Source organism: Mus musculus, chromosome 8 (genome assembly GCF_000001635.26).
Source record: "Mus musculus strain C57BL/6J chromosome 8, GRCm38.p6 C57BL/6J".
In the NCBI taxonomy this organism is placed as follows: Eukaryota; Metazoa; Chordata; class Mammalia; order Rodentia; family Muridae; genus Mus; species Mus musculus.
Window position 1 is genome coordinate 35,095,945 of NC_000074.6, and position 17,490 is coordinate 35,113,434.

General features: G+C 45.9%; 1 long non-coding RNA gene across 2 annotated transcripts in view; it reads left to right on the top strand.

Moving 5' to 3' along the window:
* Gm34419 overlaps window positions 1–17,198 on the top strand; it is a 17,783-nt gene extending 585 nt beyond the window's left edge. Inside the window, exons 2-4 of one of the 2 annotated variants that reach the window (XR_378879.3) lie at window positions 6,722–7,000; window positions 12,670–12,757; window positions 16,894–17,198. This is a non-coding gene — a long non-coding RNA (predicted gene, 34419). Of the gene's footprint in view, window positions 1–6,721; window positions 7,001–8,944; window positions 9,090–12,669; window positions 12,758–16,893 lie in introns of those variants that run through there. The other variant, XR_001778548.1, reaches the window with a different exon arrangement.
* Window positions 17,199–17,490: the final 292 nt, after the last annotated feature.

Genomic DNA, 17,490 nt, shown 5'->3' on the forward strand with positions numbered 1-17,490 from the left:
TTCAGTGAGAGAACAATAACAGCGCCTCTCTCACACAGGGCTCGTTAATATTCCGAAAGTGGGTGTCTGTGAAGTGTTTATTTCAGCTACCAACATAAAATCGTCCGAATGTCCCAATAAATAGTAGCTAGTGCCATATTATCACTGTAATAATAGCACAGTGAGGACTTGGAGACTCAGGTAGGAGGGTTCTATTAGGACTTGAGGATAGAATTGGATGAAAGGAAGACAGGCTATGCAAGGTAAACAAGCACATTTTCATTTGCGGAGCCGCATGGAAGATATGCTAATGGTCCTTTGGGTAGGCATGGGTTGTATCTCAGGAAGAGGAGGAGAGCCTATTTGCTTGGAGAACAACCAGTTTAAGGAGGACTTAAAGCTGCATATAAAGGGATGAGATAAAGCTCTTAGCTAGAGAGGAATAGGATAAGGAGGATTCTAGCTGGGGGGGGGGGCGTAAAGGTACAAGAGCAAGCATTGGCATCCACACAACACTCCCACTCTTGGATCATAGAGGGCGTGACAGAAAGGTGTAATCTCAAGACCCGATTGCCCACGGGATGGAACACAGGATGAGTCTGAGGATGGAGTGGGTGATGTTGCCTCCTTTTAAAAGTCATAGTTTTGATTATCACTTTAATTGCACATATCAGTAGAGCATGCTAAATCTCCTGTATTGACCATTACGCACTGCTCAGTTACACTGAGTGTGCTTCAGCAAGACGAGCCAGCTTGTGAATAACGGTGGTATTTAGAAATGTTTAGCCTGGGGTATTGGCCCACGACTTACATTCCAGCACTTGAGAGGCATAGGCAGGAGGATCTCTGTGAGTCCAGGCCAGTCAGGGCCAGCAAGCAAGCAAGCAAGGAAGCAAGGAAGCAAGCAAGCAAACAAACAAAGGAAGTGTTCACTTTCTAAAGCAGACACAAACCAAGGAAGCAGTGTACTTATGGGGCAAGGCAGAAGAGAGTCTCAAGTCAAGGTTTTGTTTGTTTGGTTTTGGTTTGGTTTTTTGAGACACAGGTTTCTCTATTTTGGCATTGGCTGCCCTGGAACACACTCTGTAGTCCAGGCTGGCCTCAGACTCAGAGATCCACCTGCCTCTGCTGCCCCAGTGCTGAGATTAAAGATGTGTGCTGCCAATGCCTGGCTAAGTGAATTTTTCTCATCCAAAGTTTCTGTATGCCACAAGATTACACAAAATGGAAGGATAATCTCTGCTCTTAGCAGATAACAGAGTAAAATAGCAGTGGGGCTGAGTACAGGCAAGAGACATACACTCCCTTCACTGGGCTGGAAACGACAGCTATCATGAGCTTTTGAGCTTCCATGATAGCTTAGGCAAACAAGGGTATAGATGAAATAACTTATTTTAAAAGAAAATGAAGAATTTGGGGAAGTAAATAATATATGGTCAAAATAATGTTATAGCTTCATACTTCATTGGTGTGTCTGTGTATGTGTGTGTGTGTGTGAGAGAGAGAGAGAGAGAGGGAGAGAGAGAGAGACTGTTATAATTCTAAACTATCAATAAAGTTAATGTTTCCATTTTAAACAGCAAAGCGTTGCTTGAACACAGAGCATCTATCTGGCATGCGTTTATCTAAAGTTACGGCCTGGGATGCTGCTTAGCAGTAGAGAGCTTTCATAGCATGTATGAGTCTCTGAGTTTGATTCCACAACCCTGCCAAGGAAAGTCATTACAAGCATCATTGCATTAAACCCTCGTAGACACCTCCTGGAGTTGGTATCTGGCATCTTTTGTCTTTATTTTATAGGTCAGAAACCAAGCAAAAACGGCAAAGTCAGTTGCTGGAGGCCACACAGTTATCTGAAGAGCAAACTTTGGGTCGCATGCTGTTTCCCTTTTGTTTCTACTGCCCACATTCTGAAGGAGCAGGGATAACTTTTGGAAGGATATGACTCCCCGCCCCCTGCCGTGCCCCCTGCCCGTTCCTTCCCCCCACCCAAGAGAAACAAAATAATTTACTCTTTACCAGCCGTGCTTTTGCCCAAGACAGGAAATTTGCGCTCTTGATAGGTGCACTGGCTTCATTCCCGAGACCATTCATACAGATTTGTACCTTTGACTCTTTGATGAGGATGCTCTACCCCTTGGAAAGTCAAGTCAGGTCTCTGCCTTCTCCAAGACTGGCTCAGGTGGCATCTACTCTCCTGCCTCCCTTCCCAGCTATAAGGTTACAGGGCAGAGATGGGTCTTCCTGCCCTCTGCCACTAACCCTAGTCCAGGACTGTTACAAGTAGGAGTTAGTTCACGTTGAATGGCTGATCATTTATATCTCTGTTGTTAGCTAATGATCAAAATGGAATAAGCACCATGCTGGGCCGTTTGTCTTGCATTTTGGAGAAATGCTATTGCTTACTCTAATTGAAAAGCAAAAGTTAAAGATGCATGCAACCTATTTTCTTTTGAAGGGAAATTTGTCTTGCTGTTTTATGTGCGAGGGTAAAGAGTGCTCATAAAGCAATCTGTTTGGAGAACGGGGAAAATGTTTCGGGGAATTTTCTGTGAAATATCTTCTTTGTCTTGTTATCGACTTACTCTGTAAAGATGACTGGGGAGCGGAGAAATACAGATGAAGAGAAAGGTTCCAAAACTGTGCATGGAAGCAGAGTAGCCACACAAGAATGTATCATTAGGGAAGAGGCACTCGCATCTCAAGGACACCTGAAGCTAGTTACTGTTAAAATATCTGCAGGAAGATCAGGGAAGAGGATCTTTCTGGGAAAGTTTATGGGAAGAGCAATTTTTAGTTAATAATTTAAAAGAAGGTGATTTATTCCTGTAAGAATGATTTAGGACTTTTGTTAGTTAAAGTACTGGCAAAGGTGCTCTCTCTCTCTCTCTCTCTCTCTCTCTCTCTCTGTGTTGTTTGTGTGTGTGTGTATGTATGTATGTGTTTGTGGTATGTGTGTATGTATGTTTATGGTATATGTGTGTGTATGTGTGTGTGAGGATGCCAGGTGTCCTCTGTCCCTGACTCATTTCTTTGAGACTCCATTGTTTTGGCTAAGCTGTCTCAAAAGAAAGCTCCCGGGGATTTGAACTCAGGTCCTCACGCTTATGCATCAAGTATGTCATCTTCCCAGCTGCAAAGGTGCCTGTCATTGACACACCCTGCCTCATATGTTTTCTGATTTATTTGTGATGGTTCTCGTGCCTGTTCGAATACATTGATCACCCTGAGTCCTTCTTACTACCTTTCAGGCAAATCTTATTTTCTTTTGTTTGTTTGTTTTTTTTGTTTTGTGTTTTTTGTTTGTTTTGTTTTCAAGACAGGGTTTTTTTGTATAGCCCTGGCTGTCCTGGAACTCACTGGGTAGACCAGGCTGGCCTCGAACTCAGAAATCCGCCTGTGTCTCTGCCTCCCAAGTGCTGGGATTAAAGGTGTGTGCCACCACCCCCTGACCCTTATTTTCTTATATATTAAAAACAAACCAACATCTGTTCCCTGGAGGATGAGCTGATTACGTGCTTGTGGGAGGTCCCAGACTTGGAAGGAATAATGGCAACGCTGGGACTGTGGGATGAGTCAGAGACAATTACAAGTTAATCTCATTGCTTGTTAATTTATACCTGTGCCTAATCAACTAAGGAGAAAATCAGCTACCAACATCTGGAAGCTTGGGTTTTACATATTTATGTGCTTCACGGCTCCTTGGCATGAAACAGTGAGAAGTAATTGTCAAGGAGATTCAGGCACATGGTGCCAAACAGGGCTCCCCTGAAAGCTTACATGGCTTCGTGCTCTTGTCTCTTTCTTCCATGGAACACTTCTATTTAAACTCTGGATGGAAAAAAAAAAAAAAAAAAAGAAGTGGGCTAAAGTCACATTTCAGAATCGAAAGTATTTTCAAGACGATTATAAGAATTAGCTATTGTATGTTTATTATGAGCTGCTGGGAAACAGTTTGAGTGGATTTATCTTATGTACTCTCAGAAAAACCGTGTGCCCTCGACATTGTTTATACCAGTCTTGCAGATGAAGAAACTGGGGCATAAAGAGGTTGCCAGATGGGTTGGTCTACACCTTTAATCCCAGCACTTGGAAGGTAAAAGAAGGTGGATCTCTATGAGTTTGAGGCCAGCCTGGTCTACACAGCAAGTTCTAGGCCAGCCAGGGCTTCATAGTGAAGAGGGGGAGGAGGAAGAAGAGGAGGAGGAAGAAGAGGAGGAGGAAGAAGAGGAAGAAAAAGAGGAGGAGAAAGAGGAGGAGGAAGAGTAAGAGGAGGAGGAAGAGAAGGGAGAGGAGGAAGAGAAGGGAGAGGAGGAGGAAGAAGAATAGGAGGAAGATGAGAGGAGGAGAAGAAAGAAGAGGAGGGAGTTGGGGCTAGAAGAAGAGAAGTTGGGGCTGGAGAGATAGCCCAGTGGATAATGTATCTGAATGTGCACTGAAAGGCCAGGCATGGTAGCAAACCCCTGTAAACCCAGTGCTACCAGAATGGATCCCAGAAGCTCACTGGCCTACCAGCCTAGCTGAATCAATGAGCTTGAGGCTCATTGGGAGATTCTGTCTCAAAAAGTAATTATGGAGAGAAATTAAGGAAAGATCCTGTATATAACACAGATATATGTACACACACACAGAGACAGACGACAGACAGACACACACACACAAGCAGAAGAAATGGTTCAAAGCTTTTGAGATGTTAAGCAATATAGCTGATATCAGATCGCAAATGACACTGACATTCGAGTGCCCTTGACCATTACTAGATAACTAATTTGCATTTGTATTTCTCCTACAAAAATCCCACCAGGTGACCAGACCAGGCTGTATTTGAATACTCTAATGATTTTGAGAGCCCTAGATGATCAAAAGTAGTATGTGATTTTTTTTCCCCTGAAATTATCCTCAACATGTATCTTTAGTGGGCTTAATATCTGTTCAATATTCATGGCTGCTAATATTTGTTGAATGAACAAAGTCCCCAGAAAGAGCTTACGGACATATTAAACTATTATTAGTACAGTGCATGAGACCATCCATGTGAACTATACATTTCTTCTGCCCCATTTAAAGATAGAGATCTTAATGCATGAGAAAAAAATCTAAAAGTCTAGAAAGAGCCAAGCCCACGCTGTAAAGCAATCAGTGGCTTACTCCAGGTCGCCTCCCTCCTGGGTCTATGCTTGGTGCCAACACAAGTCTTTCTATTCTCTCCCTCATTCTCCATCTGTCTCTCCATCTCCTCCCAAACCCCTTTCCTATCCACCCTTCCATCTTTTCCCCACATCAGGCAGAAAATCAGAGGATAAAGCATTTTTCAAGCATCAGCAATGTTGGCCGAATCCCAGAACCCAGAGAATTTGAATGCTTCAAAAATTCATCAATGAGTCAATAATGAAAGTATCTATTTTCATCCCAGATATCATTCTGTTTTGTACACATAAGGATATTCACTCCAGCATAGTTTCTGCAAGCTGCGTTATTGGGTAACATGGTGGAGGGGACACAGCAAAAAAAGCACTCCCTTGAATGGCATCTACTAAGCTCGAGGCTCCCCGTTATTATTTATTAATTTTAAATTACTGAGAATTCTGTGTTAGCTGATTTGCGTCATTGTCCCCATGACCAGTAGCGCCAGGGTTATGTTCAGGACTTAGGTCTCATATCTAGTCTCCCTCAGAGCCTCCCAAATGAGAAGGAGCTGGGCACAGATGGAGCGAACGGTATGAAGAAGTTTACCTTCCCTGAAAGCAGCTCACAGTCCTCTTCTGTGCACACAGCTCTGCACTCAGAGGCATAACGAGATTTTCCCCCTGCACAGAGCACAAGGCTTCCCCTTCGTGAAAATGCAAACCATGTGCTAGAGCAGGTGCAGGCTGGCGGATGGGATCCCAGCTCCTGGTACCTTCCCGCAGCCCTCCTGTCCTTGGCTTCTCTTTGCTCTTCAGACAAGTTTCAGGGATGAGTTTGGAAAACAAAAGGCTTGCACCTGGCACCATATGCATATGGACTCATTTGTAGGATCCACAGGGGGAAGCTTTAAAGCCCATCCCCACAGTAACACACTACCTCCAACAAGGCCACACCCACTCCAACAAGGCCACACCCACTCCAACAAGGCCCCACCCACTCCGACAAGGCCACACCTCCTCCAACAAGGCCACACCTCCTAATGCTGCCACTTCCCATGAGCCAAGCATACTCAAACCACCACAGATGGCAACCCAAAGCAAGGGGCCTGGGCTGAACTGGGCTGCTGCATTGACAATCACACTTTGACACAAGAGGTTAAACAAGGAAGTTAACATTGGTGACTGGGCCTTATCTGGGACCCCTTGTCACAGGGTCCTTAGGGCAGCTTTTGCAGCCAGGTCCCCTCCTGAACACTGGCCAGGAATCTAGAGTGATAAGAGAACAAAGGAGTGGGCAGGCTGCACACAGTCAATTAAGTCACTGCAAGTAACACATTTATGACTTCATTTAGGACTGTGTGCCTTAGTTCAGATAACGGGATAACAGCATCTTCCATCTTTACATCCTTTACCGCGGTTAACAGTCAAACATGAAACATCTGAAGAAGCAGGATGGGAGTTGGGCTTTGGGGCCTGGGAACATGAACTCAGTTTTGATCCTGCCAGCAAGGTGGAACTCGTTCCTGAGGTGGCTGAGATCAGGAAACTGGTGGGCTAAGAAGTAGAATCCTGCCCAGCTTTGCATGGAAGTTTTTGTTTGTTTGTTTGTTTTCCAGGAAGCATCAGACATCTGCTGTTATCTAGCAACGCCGACATCTGCTACAGAGCTGGAAAAGGCAACCCATTGCTTCAGATTCCAAAAAAGTCTCAGCAGCATCCTAGTTCAGCAGGAATCAGAGGGAACACAGCATCTTCCTACCCTACCTGCCTGCTTGCAAAAGATACCTGGGCTGCCGAGACACCCACACGCTGTCTCAGGGTTGGCATGGTCTCAGGGTGTCTCTTCCTTAAGTAGGAAGACTATCCAACGGCAAGAAAGCACCAACATGTTCTTGGTAACTAACTTTTTGTGTTATACCCAAAGTAGTTAACTGAGCGAATGAGTGAATGAACACACATTCCCCTGAAAGGGCTTATGGGCATACTAAACTATTATTAGTACAGAGTGTGGGGTGTCCATGTAAATATACATTTCTTCTGACCTTGTCACCCGGGAGATGCAGCAGAAGGGACTGAAAACAGGCAAAGCTAGGTGTCTGTGTCACCTGAGCTCTCTAGAGCAGTGTCGAAGGTGAGAAAAAGGTAAGGTACTTACACGGTCACCTTAAGACAGCCTGGGTGTTAATACCATCTTTTATCAGTTTTCTCTCAGACTTCATTATTCGTGTCTCATTTGGCTGGGAAAGGCATAGGGACCCTGCTTATAACGTTTCCAGATGATTCTGACCTGTGAGAATACTGGCTAGGGTACTTCTCTTGGATATGGAAGCTCTCCTCCAGTGAGCATCCTGGAAGGAGAAGGGAGTTGCCCAGGTGGCTTTGGAAAAGGCGACTGTAGGCTTACAGTGCCCCATAACTTTCCCATCTTGTTTCACTCTGTGAGAAAGCACATAGTGATCAGGAAAAAATAAAGGCAGGTCTTGCGCGAGCCCTGGCTCACCGACAAAGCAGACACCACAACAGGATCCTTCTGCACACGTTTATTGGGAGAGCTTGATTGCAGAGGGGAAGAGACCCCAAGCCCAGAACTGGTGCTGCTTATATAGGCCTAGGAGAGGCGTGTCTCACACCTGGATTGGTTGTGCTTAGGTTATGCTTACCACCTCATTTGCATGCCTACATCTGATTGGTTAACTTGTCTCTCATCTGATTAGTTAACTTGTCTCTCATCTGATTGGTTAACTTGTCTCTCATCTGATTGGTTAATTTTGGTTATTTCTCAAAACCTCATCTTAGCAAAAAAACTTTACTGCCTATGTATGCGTGGTGGCCAGCGGAAGCCAGCGCCACCCTGCAATGGCACATGTGGCTTCCCACAGGCAGGCTGTAGGCCCACCATGCTAGGGCCTCCTGGCTCTGGAGTGGTGGGGGATGGGGTGGAATGGGGTGGGAATGGGGTGGGAATGGGGGTGGGAGCCTTAGGGAGGGCTGAGGGTGGGTCTCTTGACCAAAGAATAGTCCTAAGCCCCCTTCACACACACAGCCCTAAAGAGTGTTTATAGCAGGCTCCTCCTCTAGGTGTGTTCAGATACAACACACAGTCCAGAGCCACCCCCTTGCTTAGAGACCTGAAATCTCACACCCCTGCCTTAGAAACCCCTTCCTCTTTGGCTCCACAGTAGTGTCCCCACAGTTTTCCAGAGCTTGTGTCACCACCAGTGTCTCTCCTGTTAGGAGGCAGTTTCCTGAGCTCAGTCACCTCATGAACAAGTTCCACCTTGCTGGCAGGATCAAAACTGAGTTCATGTTCCCAGGCCCCAAAGCCCAACTCCCATCCTGCTTCTTCAGATGTTTCATGCTTGTCTGTTAACCGCAGTAAAGGATGTAAAGACAGAAGATGCTGTTATCCTGTTATCTGAACTAAGGCACACAGTCCTAAATGAAGTCATAAATGTGTTACTTGCAGTGACTTAATTGACTGTGTGCAGCCTGCCCACTTCTTTGTTCTCTTATCACTCTAGATTCCTGGCCAGTGTTCAGGAGGGGACCTGGCTGCAAAAGCTGCCCTAAGGACCCTGTGACAAGGGGTCCCAGATAAGGCCTAGTCACCAATGTTAACTTCCTTGTTTAACCTGTTGTGTCAAAGTGTGATTGTCAATGCAGCAGCCCAGTCCAGCCCAGGCCCCTTGCTTTGGGTTGCCATCTGTGGTAGTTTAAATATGCTTGGCTCATGGGAAGTGGCAGCATTAGGAGGTGTGGCCTTGTTGGAGTGGGTGTGGCCTTGTTGGAGTAGGTGTGGCCTTGGAGGAAGTGCATCACTGTTGGAATGTGTTTTGAAGCTTCCTGCAGTGAGGAAGAGAAGGCCCTGTTGGCTGCCTGAAGAAGAGACAGTCCTCTTCTGGCTGCCTTTGGATAGAAATGCAGAACTGTCAGCTCGTCTAGCACCAGGCCTGCCCTCCTACGCGATGATAATGGACTGAACCTCTGAACCTGTAAGCCAGCCCCAGTGAATTGTTTGCCTTTACAAGAGTTGCCTTGGTCCTGGTGTTTCTTACAGCAATAGAACCCTAAAACAACAGCCTATAAAAATGCACAATCTCCCTTTTGAGGGCTCAGTTCAGGTCCCCAGCTGACCACCTCCCTCAGTGCTCAGAAAATAAAGCTTTCTTTTTTTTTTTTTAAGCCCCGGTGTCTGAAGTGAGTTTTCTCAGGCACCTCAAACCCTCAAACCCAGCATCTCCAAGCCTCCATCAGATACAGGGAGAGCCTTTAAAACAAAACAATTTATTTATATTGAATGGTAAATATAAAACAATCACATGCCATTAAAACATTCATCATAGGGGTGGTGTCAGGTCTTTTAACTACCCTTTACTATTTTAAGAGTTTTTTTTTTTCCTGGAAGAAAGGCCTTTTAATAATTTTAGGTAATTTTCTGACATTTTCCCTGCATATTCTCTCTATAACAGATATTTTGTTGTTTCTTTTCCTTTTTTGGAGTTAGGGTCTTACCCAGGCTGGTCTCAAACTCATGGCAATTCCTCTGCTTCCACCTCTGTGTGCTGACGTGAGCCACCACGCTTGGCCTTTTGCTGTTTTTGGTGTTTCAGTTTCAGGCGGTGCCTATTGACCTGCTAGGTGGTAACTCTTAGCTCTTATAGCCCATTTGCTTGCCCTCGTCTTGCGACGACTCTTTCGAGACTTCTAACATTATTATCAGTGCATTAAATATGCCTCATTGCTGAGTCAACTGCTGTGATTCATTTTATATTAAGTCATCTATTGCTGCAAACTAATCTTTACCAAAAGTTAGCAACTTAAAACGATAATTAGCATTGATATCTCATGATCCACGTGTCTTAATATGTTACTTGCTTTTGCTGGGTGGTTCTGGCTTAAGGCTACTCATGAGGGTTCTGTCAGAATGTCAACCTGTAGACGTTAATTGTATTTTACTTTACCATAGTGAGATACTAGAGGCTGGATTAATTTATGAATAAAAGAGGTTTATTTCTGGAGGTCCAAGAGCCTGCTGCTAGGGTGTGCTTGTCTCTATTGTAGGCCTCATGGAAGATGATGTCATAGGGTGGGGGCACATAATGTGGGGAGATAGGCAGGACAATCACTTCAGATTCTCTTTTTTGAGTTTTCCTATTTGGCTTAAGCCACCTTGAACTTGATTTATAATAAGAGCTCAGTGTGTATGTATGTGAGTGTGCAAGTGTGTGTACATACATGGGTGTGTGTGTGTGTGTGCATGTGTACGTGCAAGTAAGTGCATGGATGTGTTGACAGAGACCATGGGTCATTGTCAGGCATCCTCTTCAATCATTTCCACACTATTATCACTTTTGTTATTGTTGTTTCTATTATTTTTTAAGATTTATTTATTTATTTTATATATGTGAATACACTGTAGTTGTCTTCAGAAAGGGCATTGGATCCCGAGACAAATGGTTGAGGGCAATCATGTGGTTGCTGGGAATTGAACTCAGAACCTCTGAAAGAGTAGTCAGTGCTCTGAACTGCTGAGCCATCTCTCCAGCCCTATCACTATTATTTGGAGACAGTGTATCTCACTAATTTGGCTAGACTGGCTGTCCAGGCTGTCCCCTGCTTCTACCTCCCCAGGGCTGGGATGTTTATGAACATCCCCCGGTCGGTGCACCTGGCTTGCCCGTGGGTGTTGGGGCTGGAGCTCAGGACCTCATGCTTCTAAGCTTCCAGTCCAAGCTCACTCATTTATCAAGACTTATCCTTGGGAGAACCAACTCACGAGAGCTACCTGAATAACTTCTTACGGTCTTCTATGATGTGGGTGCATCTGCCTCCTCACACCACTGCTCTGGAGATCAAGTGTCTAACGCCCTGTGGGACAAACCACACTGAGAGGTTGCTGTCTTTCCTGTACATATTCACTCACCAACTTCTGAAGACGTCCACAAAGCTCTTGCCATGTAGAATCAGCACAAAGGTTACAAGTTGACTGCTGTCTTTGTCAGGGTTTCTATTCCTGCGCAAAACATCAAGATCAAAAAGCAAACTGAGGAGGAAAGGGTTTATTCAGCTTACACTTCCACACTGCTGGTCATCACCAAAGGAAGTCAGGACTGGAACTCAAGCAGGGCAGGAAGCAGGAGCTGATGCAGAGGCCATGGAGGGATGCTCTTTACTGGCTGCCTCCCCTGGCTTGCTCAGCCTGCTCTCTTATAGAACCCAGGACTACCAGTCCAGGGATGGCACCACCCACAAGGGGCCCTCCCCCACTTGATCACTAATTGAGAAAATGCCTTACAGCTGGATCTCGTGGAGGCACTTCCTCAAGGGAGGCTCCTTTCTCTGTGATAACTCCAGCTTGTGTCAAGTTGACACCCAAAACCAGCCAGTACAATTGCCTAAATCAAGTACAAGCAAAGACAGAGCTCGACAGCCAAGATTCTAGAAGAATGTTTTCCAGTACAGTCCCTCTCAATAGAAAGACCTGCAAACTAAGGAGAAAACTTGTCTGTGGCCCACATACCCAGCATGCATTGGTGGAGCAAGTATATGATTAAATGTTAGAAACTCTACTATCAAGAAAGAGAGGGGTGAGAGGCTTAGAAACCAGTATTAGATTTAGCAGGACATGAGATGAGATGGCTCAGCAATTAGAAGAGCTTGCTGTCAATCTTGATGACAATCTAGTTCAATCCTTGGGACCCCTGTGATGGAAAGAAAGAACTGACTTGTACAGTTTATCCTTGACCCATAGACTGTGGTGTGTGCATAGACACACAGACATGTGCGCACACAGACACTGGCATTGGGGTGTGGGGGGCAGAGATGTGGAGAAGAAAAGGGAGGGGGGAAATAAGTGTTTGTGTTTGTTTTAATTTAGTAAGACACAGTTGAGATTTCTAAGAAGGCTCCTTGGTCCCTAGCTGTGCTCTCTGAGTGTGGTTATCCTCTGAGTTATTCCCCATTTCTACAAAAGGTGGCCTGTGTTCGCAGCTTAGGCATTTTCTCAGCCTGTTTCCTGCAGGTCCAACTTCCAACCCCATTTCTAACTTGCTCCGTGTCCATTGCTTATGGCACAACTCGGAGATCCAATGTAGTTTTTATAAACCCTTTATATGCCTCCTGTAAACCTGACTGGGGTCCGTGCCATCAGAGCAGAGCAAGACCCAGAAGCCGCTGAGATGATCTGTTCTATGCCTGGGTTTCTGCTGAGAGGGCAATGGGACAGATGGTGTTCTTTGCGTCTGTACATGTGTTTTGGTTTTCAGTTTTTAAGGAGCCTCACTTCATAGCCCAGGGAGGCCTAGAACTCGTGGCAATCCTGCTGTCTCTGAAGCTCTGGGAGGCTTGAGCCACCAGCCCAGCATAAGCCTTGGTTATTTCTGAAGTTTTAACTTTTTTTTTGGACCCACCCCTTAGCCTTCATGTTTACCTCACTGCTTTGCTTACACAGTATGGGTCTCCTCTTTGCCCAAGAGCCATGTCTTAGCTTTAAAAAGCGTATTTTTTTTTCATAATAAAAATGCTAGAAAATTTCCACTCACCATGTCTTATCTACTTTTACCAGTGCTTTCTTCAGTGATTACCCACTCCCAAGGCAGACTACCACAGGACTCCCGAGTTAGATTACCTAGTAGCTTCCAGCTCCACGGAAGGTATGTCCACTGCATTCCTAGTTTTCATTTATGACAGCCACTACTCTTTCTAAACTTTCTACTACTGTGCAGCAAGGGCTTCATGTTCTCTCCGTTCAGGATCTCCTGCACTCGATCACTTTGGGCTTCCTAGGGGTTTCTTTAAAGGCCACCAGTCTTTACTAACAATATCTAATTTGTGTTTATTTCATTCATGGTCTTGCTATGTAGTCCAGACTGGCCTTGAACTTGTCATCTTCATCTGAGTGCTGGGATTATAGGCATATGACACAATATTCATAATATAAAACTAACCCTCTCCCCAAAGGTCCCTGCTTGGTCCAGATCTGTATGCACCCCTTCAGGTTTTTGTTATAGCTACATCCAGTTTCCAGGATGCTCCAAGCTGAATCTAAAACTCAGTGCCATAGAATATAAAAAACATAATTCTGTACTTTTGGGATGTCTAGACTTCAGGGGTGTTTTTAGGCAGGTAGCCTGATTTTTAATCAGCGTTGACTGGGAACCAGTAGTATCTGTGCTCTTGACTTGGGTTCGGCCACCTGCTTTCTGGGTAGCTCATTCATGTGATTGGCGAGGTATGCTGGCTGTTGCCCAGCTCTCGCTCCTAAAGCTACTGAGTGTGTTGTATCATGGAAGCTGGTTTTTCTCCAGAGCAAGCTACCATAAGAGAGCCACATGATAGCCTCGATGCCTTTTAGAACCTAACGTTGAACCTCACGACATTTCTACAAGACACACTTGTATAGTCAGCCGTACTGAAGATGGGAAGTGATTATCCAAGAGTGTGGGACCAGGGAACTAACTAACAGCATCGAGGAAGCCGGTTATCAGCACACTTTTCTTGTTAGAGTTTTCCCGAGACTGATAATTGCCACGAAGGAAGCTGGATTTCCTCCAATTCTTCAGTATCTTTTTTTAAATACGTAGGAATTACTTTTTCCAAGCACCGAAAAATGTCAGATTATGCTCACTTGTGTTATTTTTATCCTGTGGGTGCGCCTCGTCCATAGCGCTTCCCCTTTCTGTTCCTTGCAGGCTGGCGCTTTCCTAAGCCATTGACCCGGTTTTCAATGTAGGACTTCTGTTCAGCGTTCTTCTGTATTCCAGCTCATGTCTTTTGTATCCTCCCTACCCCCGCACGGGGTTTGCATGTGAAAGGTCCCTGACAAGCTCACGAATTCGAACCCTTGGTGCCCAGTTGGCGGGTCTGTTTTGGAAAATTATGGAACCTTAAAAGGCTTAAGCCTTAGAGGAGGGAGTGGATCACTGAGGTGAGCCTCGCGGTTTCAGAAACCAAACCCAACACTTCCGGTCTGCTTCCTCTCTTCCCACGCCGTATGAATCTCTGCCTCCCTGTTCCCGAGGCCGTGCCATAATGGGTGGTACCCCCCCCCGAACTAAATAAAGCTCAAGTTGAGCTTGTCAGGGTGTTTTACCACAGCCACGGGGTACTAAGACGGTTTATACCTCCTTGTCCTTCCTGGGTTTCATCTTTATTCCCAGCTCAAGAAGTTTGAAAACATGAGGTGGCTGTGTTAAGTTCCACGTGTCTGAAGATGTCTTCATGCCTTCTGCCTTGAGTCGGGAACTGCGCACTCACAATACAGCTATAACTAAAATGTGACTGTGAGGGGGGTGCACGTGGCTAGAGTTTCTCAAGTTGTGGGCTCACTTGTAGAGTATCAAGGAGTGAAGGAATTTTACTCCTCCATCCCTGAAGATGAATCTTCCACTGGCTCAAATCGCTGGCGTGGGAGGAGCGTGGCAGGTCTGTGGGCTTCATAGTTCACAGCACCACAGGTCTTGAGTCCCTCTGCACACAGTGCCAAGACTGTCTCCTCTCCTCATTGACACAGAGTTTGTCACTGCAGCCCAGGGTTGCCCGAGACCCATTATGTAGCCCAAGTTGTTCTTGAACTCTCTGTCTCCTGAGTTCTGGGATAACAGGCATTGAGTCACCGCACCTGGATACTGAGTCTCTTTAGTCCCCATCTGAGTCTCTTATGGCCCAAGTTTGCAGCTGAGTCTCTCCAGAAAGCAAGAAACCTCTCCTGCTTCCCAGACAGAAGTGGGCAGGAACTAGTTACCTGACTCCTTGGCGCCTTTCAAAGAAAGTCCCTGTTTATCATGTCCCACCCCACCCTGAAATCCTTTGCCTTCTTCTTCTGGCCTAAATTAACCTTTCATCTGCTGTTCCTCTCCTCCCATCTACAGATATTCTAGCTTCTGATTTTCCCTTCTCCATTTATGCTTATTTAAGAAGGACTGAGATCTTTCTTAAAATTTGTATTTTTTAAAGCAGGACTTTTTTGTTGTTGTTGTTGTTGTTGATTTCCCTATGTACCACTGGTTAGCCTGGTTGGAGGATTTTAGCTTGTGAAACAAAGGAATAACATGAAGACTCAAAAGCAAACAGACTCACACTATAACCACTGCGAACAGTGTCCCCAAAGTGAGCATGCTCTTTTACATCTCTGGAAGAGGACGCTTTGCACCTCCACTGAACAGAAAAATGTGTGTCCCTTCCCTGTCACCCAGCCCATGTCCAGGCATCTGAGCAGTGTGGCCAAGGGAAGCAGTCGGCTTTCAAGACCTGATTAATCTTTCTTCCCTTGCTTAGCTTTCCAGCTGTGGTCCATGCCCCCCTTCCTGGCACGAAACCATTCCTTCGGAGTTCTTTTGTTCCTGGCACGATGTCAGAAACTCAGCTATCTTTTACTAAACCTCTCTGGTCACCAGCTTCCCGTTGCTGGCCAATGCTTTATTTATAGAAAAGGCCCTATTAGGCTGGGACCTTTATCCACTGTGGAACAAAACAGCAGACTTCTTCATTTAGCGTCTTGACCAGATTGTATGCTGAAACAGTTGGAGAAATGTAAGCTCCAGGAAGTCCCAGGAGTCTTTCAAGGTGGCCGCTGGCATTGGATCAGCCAGAAAAGCCACTTGTGGGGGGGGGGGTTTAGCTCCCTGTTTCAGTCACAAAGCATGCCACAAAATGTAGCAGATTGTTGGTCATTAGGTACAGGAATCTTGCAGAGGGTTGGCCAACTTTGTAAGCCCTGAATTAGTCCATCTCCCCCCCCCCCTTAATTTATTTAATGATTCACTTTAGATCCTGATCCCAGCTCCCCTCCTCCCAGTGTCCCCTCACGTAGCCCCTCACCCACCCCTTTCCCCTTCTCCTCTGAGATGGGGGAGCCGCCCCCCCCACTCCTTGAGCACCAACCCACCCTGGCACATCAAGTCATTGCAGGGTACATCCTCTCCCACCAAGGACAGACAAAGCAGCCCAGCTAGAGGAACAGGATCCACAGGCAGGCAACAGAGTCAGGGCCAGTCCCCATTCCAGTTGTTGGGAAACCCAGATGAAGACCAAGCTGCACATCTGCTACATATCTGCTGGGTAGGGGTGGGGGCTAAGTCCAGCCCATGTATCTTCTTTGGTTGGTGGTTTGTGGGGCAACGGGCTACGGGCTCATTCCCCAACACCCGTGGCCCCGCAGTGGTTCAGTCTCTGGGAGCTCCCAAGGGTCCAGGTTAGTTGACTCTGTTGATCTTCCTATGGAGTTCCAATCCCTTCCAGGTCCCTCAATCTTTCCCCCAACTCTTCCACAAAACTCCTCAAGCTCTACCTAATGCTTGGCTGCGGGTCTCTGCATCTGTTTCAGTCAGCTCCTGGATGTAGCCTCTCAGAGGACAGTTATGCTAGGCTGAATTAGTCCATTTTGACATGTGGTTTGGGGATTATTAACTTCTTCTGGGAACCTCTTTTTCCTCTACTCAGGGTGTTTTGAATCTGAGATGTGCTTCCAGGAGGTCCTGGGAGCATCATCATACAACAGACTTTATTCTGAAAGATGCTTAGAATCAAGGTGCTTGTATTTTGAAAGTTCTCCAGGAGGCGTTAGTTAGGAATTGGTCTAAAGAAGGTCCCTGAAGGGGTTGAGGATTTAGCTCAGTAGTAGAGTGCTTGCCTAACAAGCGCAAGGCCCTGGGTTTGGTCCTCAGCTCTGAGGAAAAAAAAGTCCCTGAAGTTGAAGAGGCAGAACAGTGTCGTAATTATCAAAGAACAAAACCTTTGGACACCCAGGTGTGGACCCTGGCCTTGACTAAGTTGCTCCTCTTGTTGGCAGGGAGACCATATACTTGACCATCCATACTGGGAGACACATCAAAGAAGATATTAATTACATCAGGACAAGAGGCATAAATTGAAACTGTCTGGACAAATCGGTCACCTAACTCATTAGTCAAATGAGAGACTGGAGCAGATAACTCTGGGACCGATTCCAGATTTATTACTCCATAATTCATGATAACTGGGACAAGTTCAAAGTGTGTGTTCATTCCAAGTGCAGCAGAGCAGCGTGAGTGAGGTGTGGTCTCCAGGCATCGAAGCTGGCCCAGAACCATATCCAGATCACAGGCAAAAGGCTGGCACCCAAGCAAAGAGCCCAGGGGGTATGGCCCACAGGACCATGTGACCTTAGTCCAAAGGCATGGGGCTGCAGGAGCCAGACCTCAGAAGGATTTATAATATCCAGCTGCTCTTGCCACCAGAGCCCCGAGGGTCGACATCAGTGCTGGGTGAGGACTATTGACATTTACATATTTCTGGGTCATATTCCAATATGGCAGGCAGAGACATTTACACACAGTTCTGTAATCTTCCAGTCAGCTATCCAAACAGTCTGTGTGGCTACTGCTATGCGGCACAATTTAAAAGAAAA